Genomic DNA, 12,427 nt, shown 5'->3' on the forward strand with positions numbered 1-12,427 from the left:
GCAATGTCAGCCTGTCCGCCGCGGTTCACCTCCTCGCTCTCGGGGGCTTAAACAAAGCCGATCCGGGGAGGAGAGAGCCCGCTTTTGGCGCCGCCAGGCAAAATCTGTCCCCAAAAAGCTCGATTTGGGGCTTTTAAGGAGGTTTCGCTTCGCTGGAACGATTCCCTCCACCTCTGAAGCGCCGAGGTCCGCTCCGCTGTGCGGACCCCCGTCTGAGCAAGATGGCGTGGTCAACCGGAAGCAGCTCTCCTCACTTGCAACTGAGAATGAGGTAGACTGCTCCTGAAACAGGAGGTTCTAGACGGCTCTTGTGGCTATTCACCCTTCAAAATAATCTGAGCTGGTTTCTGCCCGTATCAGAACGTAAGATGAGGCTTCTAGATCGGGCCAGCCTAGCATCCTGTTCTGGTTTGTCCGCCGGTAGTACCTGACCAGATGCAGGCTGTGAGTGTGTGATATGGAAAAAGCAGTGGCTTCGTATGTTTTCATTTTTATTCCACCTTTCCTCCCAGCAGCTGCTTCCCACTCTCCTTTTATCTTCACGACAACCCCACGAGGTAGGTCAAGAGGCAAGAGTCGGCCCAAAGTCGTCCCTCAACTGGATAAGTGAGGATTTGAACCTGGGTCTCCCTAGTCCCAGTCCAACACTGTGTGTGTGTGTGTGTGTGTGTGTGTGTGTGTGTGTAAAACAACACACCCTTGACCAACTAAGTCAGCTGCCTATGGGTAATTTTGCCCCGGGACTCTGCCAACCCTCGAATCTGTTTTTTAAAAAACAGACAAACCAGGACTCAGTCCGATAGAAAGCAAACTAAGTTACGCCCGACATCTGCACTATGTATGCATTTAAAGCAGTTCCATACCAATTTAAACAGCCATGGCTTCCCCAAAGAATCCTGGGAAACTGTAGTTTGCTGTGGGTGCCGAGAGTTCTTAGGAGACCACCCATTCCCCTCACAGAGCTACAGTTCCCAGAGTCCCCTAGGTCCTAACAGGCCTCCGCACCCTTTCGCAAATGACAGTTCCCAGGATTCCTTGGGCAAAGCTGTGACCCTGCTTTAAATGTTCACGGCAGATGGGCCCTTGGACCAGGATCCCCAAACTAAGGCCCAAGGGCCGGATGCAGCCCAATCGGCTTCTAAATCCATCCCGCGGACGGTCCGGAAATCAGCATGTTTTTACATGAATAGAATGTGTCCTTTTATTTAAAATGCATCTCCGGGTTATTTGTGGGGCATATAGGAATTTGTTCATTTTTATTTTTTCCCCAAAATATAGTCCGGCCCCCCACAAGGTCTGAGGGACAGTGGACCGGCCCCCTGCTGAAAAAGATTGCTGACCCCTGCCTTAGACTCTAAGTATGCGGGTGGGAGCGGGGAGGGAAGTCCCTTAATCTGCTCACCACCAAACAGGTGCCTCCGCCCGGACACCTGGGTTCCCCAGGCAGGCTTCCGATTCTTCTTTCGCCCACAGCTGCAGCGTGGGGAGCCAAACCGCTTTCCCCCCCCCCCAACCCCGGTGAGGAGAAAATGAACAAGCCAGCTGGACAAGAAGAGCCCACCCAGGTGGGGGAAGAGAGAGAGAACGAAAGAGAGAGAGAGAGAGAGAGAGAGAGAGAAAGGGAACGAGGAAATAAGATTGTCCGTTTACTACCCACTTAAGAAGAGCAGCTGATATGAAAGAGGAACTGCTGCGTGGCGGCTTGCAAAAGGGGGGTGGGTTGCTAACAGGGCTAGGATAGGTTGGAAGGGCATCGGACGACATGAGCCTCGGGAAATGAAAAACATGCTCCATTGTGCAAGATGCCCAGCAAGGGATGGGGGGGCACAACTGCCTCTGGGCACCAACACACCCTGGGCCCATTCCACAGAATCATAGAATTGGAGAGTTGGAAGGGACACCAAAGGGTCATCTAGCCCAACCCCCTGCATGCAGGAATATTTTTTGCCCAACGTGGGACTTGAACCCAGGACCCTGAGGTTAAGAGCCTCATGCTCTACCAGCTGAGGTATCCCAGGGATACCGCCCATGTCCTGCCTTTTCCTCCAAGGAAGTGGCGTACGTGGCTCTCCCCCCGCCTGGGTTTAATTCCCACAACTACCTTGTGAGGTGGGATATGGAAGAGAGAGCGACTGACACCCCTCCCCTCCAAGGCCACCCCCAGTAAACTTCATGGCCAGGGTGGGATTTGAACCCAGGTCCTTGTCCAGAACCACGACACCAATATGTCCTGAGAGTGGGGACATGCAAGACTCCAGGCCCGATGGCTCCAAAATGGCACCCTAATGTTCATAGCCTATGGTGGTCCTACTCGAGAGTCAACACCCATTAAGGTGAATGTGCACGGCTAACTGAGGCCAGTTCCTTTCAATGGGTTTGTTCCGAGGAGGGTTAGCGGAGGAGATGGCCGCATGCCCAACGAGGGCACAGGGGCGAAGGCGAATTGCCATCTCCCATCCAACAGGCTTGGCTCTCTCCCACCCTTCCCGTTCCAACTGCAGCCTAGAGATAGCGCCAGTCCGCTCTGGAGGGCTGTTGTGTGGCCCGCTGAGATAAGGGGCCCCAAACGGCTGAAAATAAGGTTAATTTAGAAGTGGGAGAGCTACTTTCCCAAAAAAAAAAAGAGAAAGTGAGTGAAAAGTTCCTATAGTATACCCCTAGGCTGGAAGGGAATGGCACTCTGCCTTTGGTATGGCCTAGGCCAGTGCAAGGCTACCTCGCAGGGGTGTTGTGAGGATGAAAGAAAAATGAGAAAACCACGCCTGCCACTTTGAGCTCCTGGGAGGAAATATATAATGGTGTATAAATGGAAGAATAAATATCGAATAGATGAACCCTTTCCTCTTCAAGACTCTCTCCAAGTCTATTTCTCGAAGGAGATGTGATCAAGTCGAGGGACCATAGCGGGTTTTTTCAAATACTGATAATAATTTTATTATTTATAGCCCGCCCATCTGGCAGGGTTGCCCCAGCGACTCTGCACAGTGTTTGCTTTGCTAATGTAGACACAAAATGAGCTTGATGCAAGACAGCCTGATCTGGAGTAAGGCAGCTTCCTATTTAAATCAGTCCTTTATTCAGAAACCTGAGGACTAGAATCTTACTTTATATGGAAAGGCTCCCCAGTGGTCTGACTCTCTCCATATAAGGCAATTTCTCCCTCCCACCAGCACCCAAGGACCTCTCCCTATGCGCTTCAAATGCGCTCGAGCATTCGTCCCAGAGGCCTCGGCAGCGAGGGTGAGCCCAGGATACAAGGGTCTAGCCCCCAAAAACGGGCGCAGCGGTGGAAAGGGAAGAAGAGGCAGTTGCCAGCTTGCGCTGCAACTCCCTTGCGCAACGATGCCTAAGATGGCAACAGGATGGGCTGAGGCCGTCTCAAGGACCGGCTAGCGGCGCATAGCCACAAACCGCGACAACCCACACCTCCCTTTCCCTCTGTGCAACAATTAGGCTTGGGAAGTGCCTCCAAAGTGGATCAGGGCCACTGAGTCCCTTTCCCGACAGAAGCCGGTCTAGGTGTCTCTGGGATGGGGCGGAAAGAGGAGAGGCCTGTCTTTCTGCCCCTGCCGGCATTCCAAGGTAGGCTGCCCCCATCCATGGAGGCTCTGCGTAGTCAGCCTGAGGCATCCAGCTTTCAGAGGATCTCTTCTGCACCATGGGCTTTGACTCAACATTTTGCCCCAAAGCACAAAGGGCAACGACAGTCACCTCCTGTTTTATCCCCGCCCACCTGCTATTCAGGGGGTAGACAGCCCTGGTAACCAGAGGCTCCATATTTAGCAACGCTAGCCAACCGCTTGCTGCTTCATTCCCGTCCACCTGCTACTTGGAGGTGGTATATACTATAACAGAGGGCTCCACTCCTCTCTGCTAGCCAACAACTTCCTGGTTTCCCCACTGCTATTCAAGGGGTACACTGCTCTTGCAACTGGAGGCTCTGTTGTTGTTGTTGCTGCTGTTGTTTATACCATCCTTCATCTGAAGATCAAAGGGCAGTTCGCAACATAAAACTACAAGATGAGAACATAAAATGCATAATAACTAAAAACAACAACTCAATACAGTCATTCCTCGGGTTGTGAATGTGATCCACGCACGTTCGCAACCCGCAGCGTCCGCAGCCTGAAGCGCTGCATCTGCGCACAAGCGTGACGCGATTCAGCACTCCTGCGCATGACGTCATTTTGTGTTTCTGCGCATGCGCGAGCGCTGAAACCCAGAAGTAACCCATTCCGGTACTTCCAGGTTCGGCGCGGTCCGCAACTCGAAAACGCGCAACCCGCAGCGTTTGTAACCCGAGGTATGACTCTAATCCCCCTTCACGCAAACACATTTTTAAAAGCATTGGACGTCAATCAACCCATGGCCTGGCGCCTAAATGAAGGCGCCACCTGAACCTCCCCGGGGAGAGCGTTCCACAAACGGGGAGCCACTGCAAAAAAGGCCCTGCTCTCATGCTGCCACACTCAGAACATCTCGCGGAGGAGGCACACGAAGAAGGGCCTCGGAGGATGATCTCAGAGTCCAGTTGGTTCATATGGGGCGTGACAGTCCTTGAGATATTGCAGCCCACAACTCCAGCCTCGCCTCTGCCTCGGTGAAAATCTTTTAAAAAGACATTTTTAAAGCAGCCACAAAAGCCGGGCAGTATAACCACTCCCTGTCCTTTTGCCCAATGCAGCTGCCACCACCACCCCCAGCTGCTACCCCACACTCTGGTCGCCGCCGCCACCAGCCAGGTCATTGCACTTCCTGGAAATCCAGGTGAGGCAAGCAGGGAGATAAGGAGGGCGAAGCAGGCAAGGGAGAGGCCAAAGCACCTTGTGTGGCAAGGAGGGTTCAGGGTGGTACCATGGGGGGGGGGGGAGAGAGAGACCTCCTGGAGAGGCCCGTGACTCAGCCTGGGTGGGAGAGACTGTCGCAAGTGCTCTCTCTCTCTCTCTCTCTCTCTCTCTCTCTCTCTCTCTCTCTCTCTCTCTCCTTCTCTGTCGCAAACCAGAAGTGGTTATTAAGAGAAGAGACGTCCCGGGACCCCACCCTGGCCTTAGACTCAAGGCCTCATTCAGACACGGAGCCTGTTGCCTTCGCTTTCTTGATTATAAGGCAGGGGTCAGCAACCTTTTTCAGCCATGGGCCGGTCCACCGTCCCTCAGACCTTGTGGTGGGCCGGACTATATTTTGAAGGGGGGGGGGAATGAACGCATTCCTATGCCCCACAAATAACCGAGAGATGCATTTTAAATTAAAGGACACATTCTACTCATGTAACTAGTACTCATGTAAAAACACACTGATTCCTGGACCGTCCACAGGCCGGATTGAGAAGGCGATTGGGCCGCATCTAGCCCCCGGACCTTAGGTTGCCTATAAGGCCACTGCTTCCGTCCCAATTTTATATTTTCACGCTGCAATACCTTGCTGTGTTATGGGGCTTTTTGATCAGAAATATATCACCATGCCAGGCTAAATTTCAAATGGCTGTCCCTCCGCCCCCGGCAGAAGTGGGTTACCGGGGGGGGGGTCTGTTTTCCCACCAGGAGATGGGACCTTGCGCACAGCAATGAGCTGCTGCCCTCCCTGTAAAAAAAAAAAAAAAAAGATTCTCGTCCTCAAGCTTATGAATAAAGGGCTGACTTAAATAGGAAGATGCCTTAGAACAGTGTTTCCCAACCTTGGGGGTCTCCAGCTTTTTTTGGACTACAAATCCCATCATCCCTAGCTAGCAAGACCAGCGGGCAGGGATGATGGGAATTGTAGTCCAAAATCAGCTGGAGATCCCCCAAGGTTGGGAAACGCCGCCTTAGAATCAGCACAGAATTGTAGCGTCAGATGGGCTGGTCCAACCCAGCACGTCGCAGAAATCCTTTGCCCAGCGTGGGAATCGAACCCAGGATCCTGAGATTAAGAGTCTCATGCTCTACCAGCTGAGATAGTGACTGATGTGGGGGCACTGATGGCCCTCCCAGCCTCTCTCTCTGGCCCTTGGGACTCTCCCCATACACCTCCTTCCCCACACCAGCCTTGCTTCGCAACCTCCTTGCTGGTTTTTGCCATTCCTGAACTCTGACATATGCCTCTTCCTTGCTTGGAAATGGAGGACAGAGTGGGGCGTAAAGGACTTTGTGTGCATAGAAAATAAGTCTATTTCACAAAGGTAAAAATCTATGATAGTCGCTCCACCCACTTTTCGCAACTGGCCCCACCCTCTCCCAGAGAGCTACAATTCCCAGAGTTCCCTGGGAAGAGGGATTGATTGCAGAGCCACTCTGGGAATTGTAGTTCTGGGAGGGGAATAGGGGTGTCTCCGAACAACTCTTAGCACCTCTAACGAACTACAGCTCCCAGAATTCTTTGGGGGAAGACGTGAGTGTTCAAAGAGGCATCCTGATGTGGCACCTTCATTACTCGCCATCCTACAAACCACCACCGCTGTATTTTATCTTGACTTTAAAAATCTATACCGGGGGCTCCCAGAACTACGCTTCATTTCAGGTGGCCCACCCACGCCATTTCTTCGGCTACATCATGAAAGACAGGAGACGGCGTTTTCATCGCATGAAATATCCATATTGTATTTTTTTTATCGCTTCGTTTATTTCTTAATATTTTGTAATGCCGTTAAATGCAATGCGGAAGAAAGAATAAAAATTCAAAATCATACAGCGTCTACAATTGCTACAATGAGAACAAAAATCATAAAGTGATCCAGTAAGGACCCCCCCCCCCCAGCAATTTTCAAAGAGTTTGGTGGGAGGGGAAAATTGGAACCAATGATACATATGGTAAATATTCATCTTCTTTTCTTAAATAAATGGATGAATTATCTCTAAAATATCAATACCAAATATTTAAACGTTTGCTTGTAAAAAAATGAAAATATGCTTAAATTCATTTCCTTTCAAAGGGCAAACATTCTGACCCTTTATCTCTTATTATCTGCGGTATGTCTCTCTCTGTGTGTGTGTAGATAGATGATAGATGATAGATAGATAGATGATAGATAGATAGATAGATAGATAGATAGATAGATAGATAGATAGATACACAGACACACATTTGTTGACTTCCATTTAACCATTTCCTCCCTTATAATTTTATTTGGACATATCATCCCAGTTGTAATTTCCAGCTGTTCCCAAATCTTGCAATCACCTCTTGAAACCCGATGTCTGACCTACCTTACAGGGCTGGCGCAAGGAGCAAATGAGGATGGGGAATTCCACAGTTGCACCCCACAGCCACACACACACCCCCACACACATACCTGCAGCCTGAAGTGGCACACTTGCTGTGCCCCACCACTCCCAGCTCCTCTCCAAGCACTGTGGGATTATTCCTATTTTCACCACCTCGTTCTGCTATCGGGGCTGATCAGGCCCCCCAGCTGACCTTACAACACCCTTGTAAGGTAGGACAGAATCACAATTACTGGCAAGGAGAGCCTCAGAGCAAAGAGGCTGGCCTAATACCTCAAGCCATGTCCCCACCTCACCCTTCCAGGTGTACCTAAACTCTTTGCAGAGAATCGATAGCTTCCTGGGTTTGCATGCCAAGGACGGGCACCGCCAATCTTCAGGTCAGCAGCGGCAAGACATTGGCACCATCTGAATACTTTAAGTTGTTTTGCAGAGAGACATTTTTTTAAAAGAGGTGGTTAGGAGAAGCAGAGATTTTCATGAACTGACCCAGATCGTCCCCCGAAGACTTTGTCTGTGAGCCCCTTCCAGCAGGAGGGTGGCAACATGAGAACAGGGCCTTTTCGGTGGCGGCTCCCTGCTTCTGGAACGCTCTCCCCAGAGAGGCTCTGCTGGCATCATCACTACATATCTTTAGGCATAAGGCAAAAACTTTTATTTCCCGTCAAGCTTTCATTTAATCTGCGAGCTCCTTCAGTGGGTGGGTCTTTTTAGTCCTGCCTTTTAAAAATATGAACACTTTTTTAGGTTTCTCCCATTTTAGATTTATGCTGGTATTAACATGCACTGTTTGTTTATTGCCTGAAGCCACTTTAAGCTATTTTTTTGTAATAAAAAGGGGGGAGGGGAACCCAACCAATAAGTTAAAGTAAATAATATTTTGGTTTTTTTGCAAGGGAGTGGAAATCGGTGCAGCTTTGGCGATACGCACCATGCGCTGCCGTCACCCCCTGCGACCCTTCTCAAAAAAGGAAAACGCACAAGGAGAAAAAACGGAAGGCATGGCTGGAAGAGTAGAGAAAGGAAGGAGCTGGTGAAACAGAACCCAAGTCTAGGAAATGGGAAGGACAAATTCGATTGGCCACAAGCCACCACCCCCCCAGGGGGTGGAGAGAGAAAGAAAGAAAAATGTATTGCCCACTTTCTTCCTCTTGTGCACAAAGACCTCAGTGTCGCATTCCTGAGGAGGCCAGAAAAATTATAGCTGTCCTGCTGGTTGCAGGCAGTTAGAAAGGGCAGAGAACTCTCTGCACGTGCTCAGAGGAACACTCCAATTCCCTGGTTTAGGGACTAGCTAGCACCTTGAGGTCGTACCTGGCTAAGTCCTGCTCAAAAATCTAGCCACGTCCATTTGTTTCAGCGGGGTTTACTCCCGAGTAGGAAGCGCACTTGATGCAACCCCTTCCAGCATGTTGGCTGGTTTGTCCTACCGGGCAAAGGTTTCCCCCACCCGCTCTGCATGCTCAGGGCACAGCTGGAGGGAGAGATTGCAAAGTGTTTCATGAGCCAGGAGGGGAGCAGGAAGGAGGTGGAGTCATTCAGGGAACATTACAGGGTGGGACTTGGCCCCGAGGGACTCGGGAGAGGCGGCTGGGTGGGGTCCGCTGCCGAGTGGGCGTTGAGCCGGGTGCAGAAAGGGGCAGCTTGGAAGAACACCGTGTGCCTCTGTTGTCGTGTGCATCTCTGCAGGACAAGGGTAGCCGGCCCTGCTGGACTCCAACTCCAAGCAGCCCCAGGGAATTATGGGAGCTGGAGTCCATCAACATATGGAATAGCAAAGACAAGCGTCCAAGGACTTAGAAGCAGTTGCTGGGGGGTGGGGGTGGGGAATATCCTCAGGTTCAGCAGCTCCCCCCAAATTCCCCATCTTCACAGAGCAGCTGGAAACTACAAAAATTGTTGTTATTAAAATTTGCATGCCAACCTGTACCCGTAGATTTCAGGGCTGTTCACGACATAAAATTGCAATATAAAAAAAGTCAGCTGGGGATGACAGGCTCCTATAAAAGGATAAGAGAGGCAACGAAGAACTGGAATTGGGTACCTATAACTATGTATATCAATTTGAATAAACAAATAAATACCAGGGGGGAAAGGTCAGAATGTTTGCTGCTGTAAAGTTACAGGTAGGTAGCCGTGTTGGTCTGAGTCGAAACAAAATAAAAAAATTCCTTCAGTAGCACCTCAAAGACCAACTAAGTTTTTATTTTGGTATGAGCTTCCGTGTGCATGCACACTTCTTCAGATACTACTTCTTCAGATACTTCTTCAGGTCTTTAAGGTGCTACTGAAGGAATTTTTTTTTCTTTTGCTGCTGTAAAGGAAAAGGTTTCTCACTTATTCACAAGCAAATGTTTACATATATGATACGGAGATTTCAAAGGTAAGTCATTCATTCATTTCTGAAAAATAGATTTCATATATGCACACATACCTCACAAGACACATACATTTGTGTGTCGGACCAAGGTTCAAATTTGCACATGACCCTGAAGCTCCCTGAGTGTGACCTCAGCCTTCTCAGCCTAATCTGCCTTGCAGAGTTGTTGTGGGGATTAAATGAGGAGGCGGGGACCATTTCGACCTCCTTGGAGAAGAATCTGGGATAGCGACATGGGCGTAGCCTGCCTTTATTTTAGTGGGCCCAGCAGGCTTTAATTTTTGGGGGCGGGGGGGGGCAGAACCGAGATACCTGTGATGCAATTGGTCAGTTAGTTAAATATTGCTACCCAAGGATAGCAATGGACTAGATAGATAGATAGATAGATAGATAGATAGATAGATAGATAGATAGATTCCTCTCTAACCTCATCCACCCAAACAGACCCCTGGGAAAAAATTGCTGAGAGTTTTGGCCGACCATGATTTTCCACGCCTGGTGTAGCAATTGTTTTCCATTGTATTTTTTAATCTGTGAGATCCAAATGGTGAGACGAGAAAACACGATATAAGAAATAAATAAATAAAAAGGAATCAAAATCAATTTTAAAAACCAGCAAGGATCGTTAATGCAAACATCTGGATGAAGCCATTGAGCCAAGAATGGTCCACAGACCACAGTTGGAAAAACTGGCGTTTTGCATTTCGTGTTTTTTGGGGGGGAATAGTGGAAACCTACTTAAAAATAATATATATTTACCTACTGCGGTGTGTGTGGAGGGGAGAATGGTAGTGCCCCCAATTCTTCAAGATTAGATCCATACCCTTGGGCATCGCTAGTGGGCAGTGCCAAGGCAAGTGCGCCCGTCCCACTGCAAGACTGCCAACTCTTTTAGGGCTGAGCTTTTTGGGGCTCAAGACTGTGGCATCTCAGACAAGCATCCCACAGGCGAAGCTATCCTTATCTAGGGTGGGTCCTTGTCTAGGGTGGGGAAAGTTTACGTCCTTGTCTAGGGTGGGGAAAGTTTACCTGTTGGATTCCTGCCCATTAAACTGCTGTTAGAAAGCAATTCACCTCGCGCTAGGAAGAAAGGTGAGACTGACTCCCACCCAGGACACAGGAATAAGGTCAAAAGTGCCTCCCTATAAGACTCTCCCCGTATAAGTTCCTCCAAGGTCCGGGGGAACAGGAAGTCTTGAGTGGTTTCTTCCAGGTGGGGCAACTATATATAGGACCAAACCTAGGCCAGAAACCCTTTTCTATGCCAGGTATGCACTTCTCTCTGACACAAAAAACAATAATAACCAAGAGTGCATCTGAGCATGCAAAGAGTTCCTTCCACACTGAGGAGTAACCACAGCCTGGGAATAGGAGACAGAGCTGTCAGTCAACCAAGCTGTGCTTTCAAACCACCACTGAGGGGGGACCCCACCCCAGAGCCTCACATTTTTTGAAATCCAGCACCCAAAAACAGGTGGGTTTTTTTTGGGCTTTCCCCAAACCAGCACCCAAAACACCTTGACCACCAGGGTTTTTCTCAACTTCTGGTGTGGAGCGGGAAGTAGACAGAGCCCTCGTCCCAACCTACGATGCCTCCCCAGCACCTCACAAAGTCACCCCCCAAAAACAGCCATGATGATTCTGGCACTCTCTCACACACAAGAGTTAAAATCTGTCTTGACCCTCTCCTCCAATTCCAAGCGGCTGAGCCAGCCAGAGGGAGAATTGCAACAATAATCCCACAGCCTGTACACCAACCCTGAGTCCCACCCACGGCCACAGCTTACAGCCACCCACAATTGCGCAGTGCGCACACTCAGCCAGGCCCCAAGCAAAGCCTCCTTTTCCCAGCAAGGGAGTCCCAGTCCTCACCCCACAACAAAGGCCGCACTCTCCCTTTGCCCAGTTTAAACCGCAATTAGACCGCTTCAACCACTGTAGCTTCCCTTACAAGAATCCTGGGAACAGTGTCACATACAATCTAATGGCCAAACAGCACCATCAACTTGGATCTCGGCAACCGGAGATCTCCACGTGGTCGCAACTGGACTTGCGCCTGGTAACACAGCCTGGGAACTGTAGCTTTTTTTTTTAAGGGTGCCGAGCGTTCTTAGAAGCCTTCCATTCCCCTCACAGAACTACAGTTCCCAGAGCTCCGATTGCTAAACCATTCAGGGAACTGTAGCTCTGAGAGGGGAAATAATGGGTTTCCTAACAACTCTCGGCACCCTTCCCAAACGACAGATTCCCAATAATCTTGTGGGGAGGAAGCCATGGCTCCTTCTTTGCCACCCCAAACCCACACGGTGGAGGGTCATACGTCTCCTTTGTTTTATACACCTCTGCAGTGCGGGTCCTAAGGGTGCCCACAGCCTAGAACCAGGGCGCCACAGGTCAATGCCCAAATATTGGTGGGTGGGGAGGGGGAGGCAATCACCGCCACCCCCCAAAAGCCACACATCCATGCTACACTGCCTTTGCACATGTCCTCGAATACCAGGGAATTATAGCGCCTCGCACGCAATCACTGTTAACTGATATGTGTATATGTATGAATATTAATTAGGCAATTTAGGCCAAGCTGAAAGGAACAGCGAGTTTCCTGGGAAGAAGAGGGAACCATGCAAGCTCTCTCTCTTTCACACACCTACCCTCTCTGCCCCACCCGTGCCCCACAGCAGTGACCTAAAGAACAAGGCTGAGGGGTGCAATAATCTGTAGCAGCAGTGGGAATGGACCTGCGGCCCTCGGTATTTGGAGGGCCGCAGATCCCCGACCCCATCCTATATGTCCCAGCCAATCAGGGATCCCATACCAAATGCATTTACAGAGGATGAGGAAGCAGGGA

General features: G+C 50.0%; 1 protein-coding gene across 3 annotated transcripts in view; it reads right to left on the minus strand.

The window, feature by feature from the left end:
* The window catches only part of ZBTB7B (zinc finger and BTB domain containing 7B), a 61,465-nt gene that overhangs the window by 41,728 nt on the left and 7,310 nt on the right, over positions 1-12,427 (minus strand). The window lies entirely within an intron of this gene.

Source organism: Zootoca vivipara, chromosome 17 (genome assembly GCF_963506605.1).
Source record: "Zootoca vivipara chromosome 17, rZooViv1.1, whole genome shotgun sequence".
Classification (NCBI taxonomy): Eukaryota; Metazoa; Chordata; class Lepidosauria; order Squamata; family Lacertidae; genus Zootoca; species Zootoca vivipara.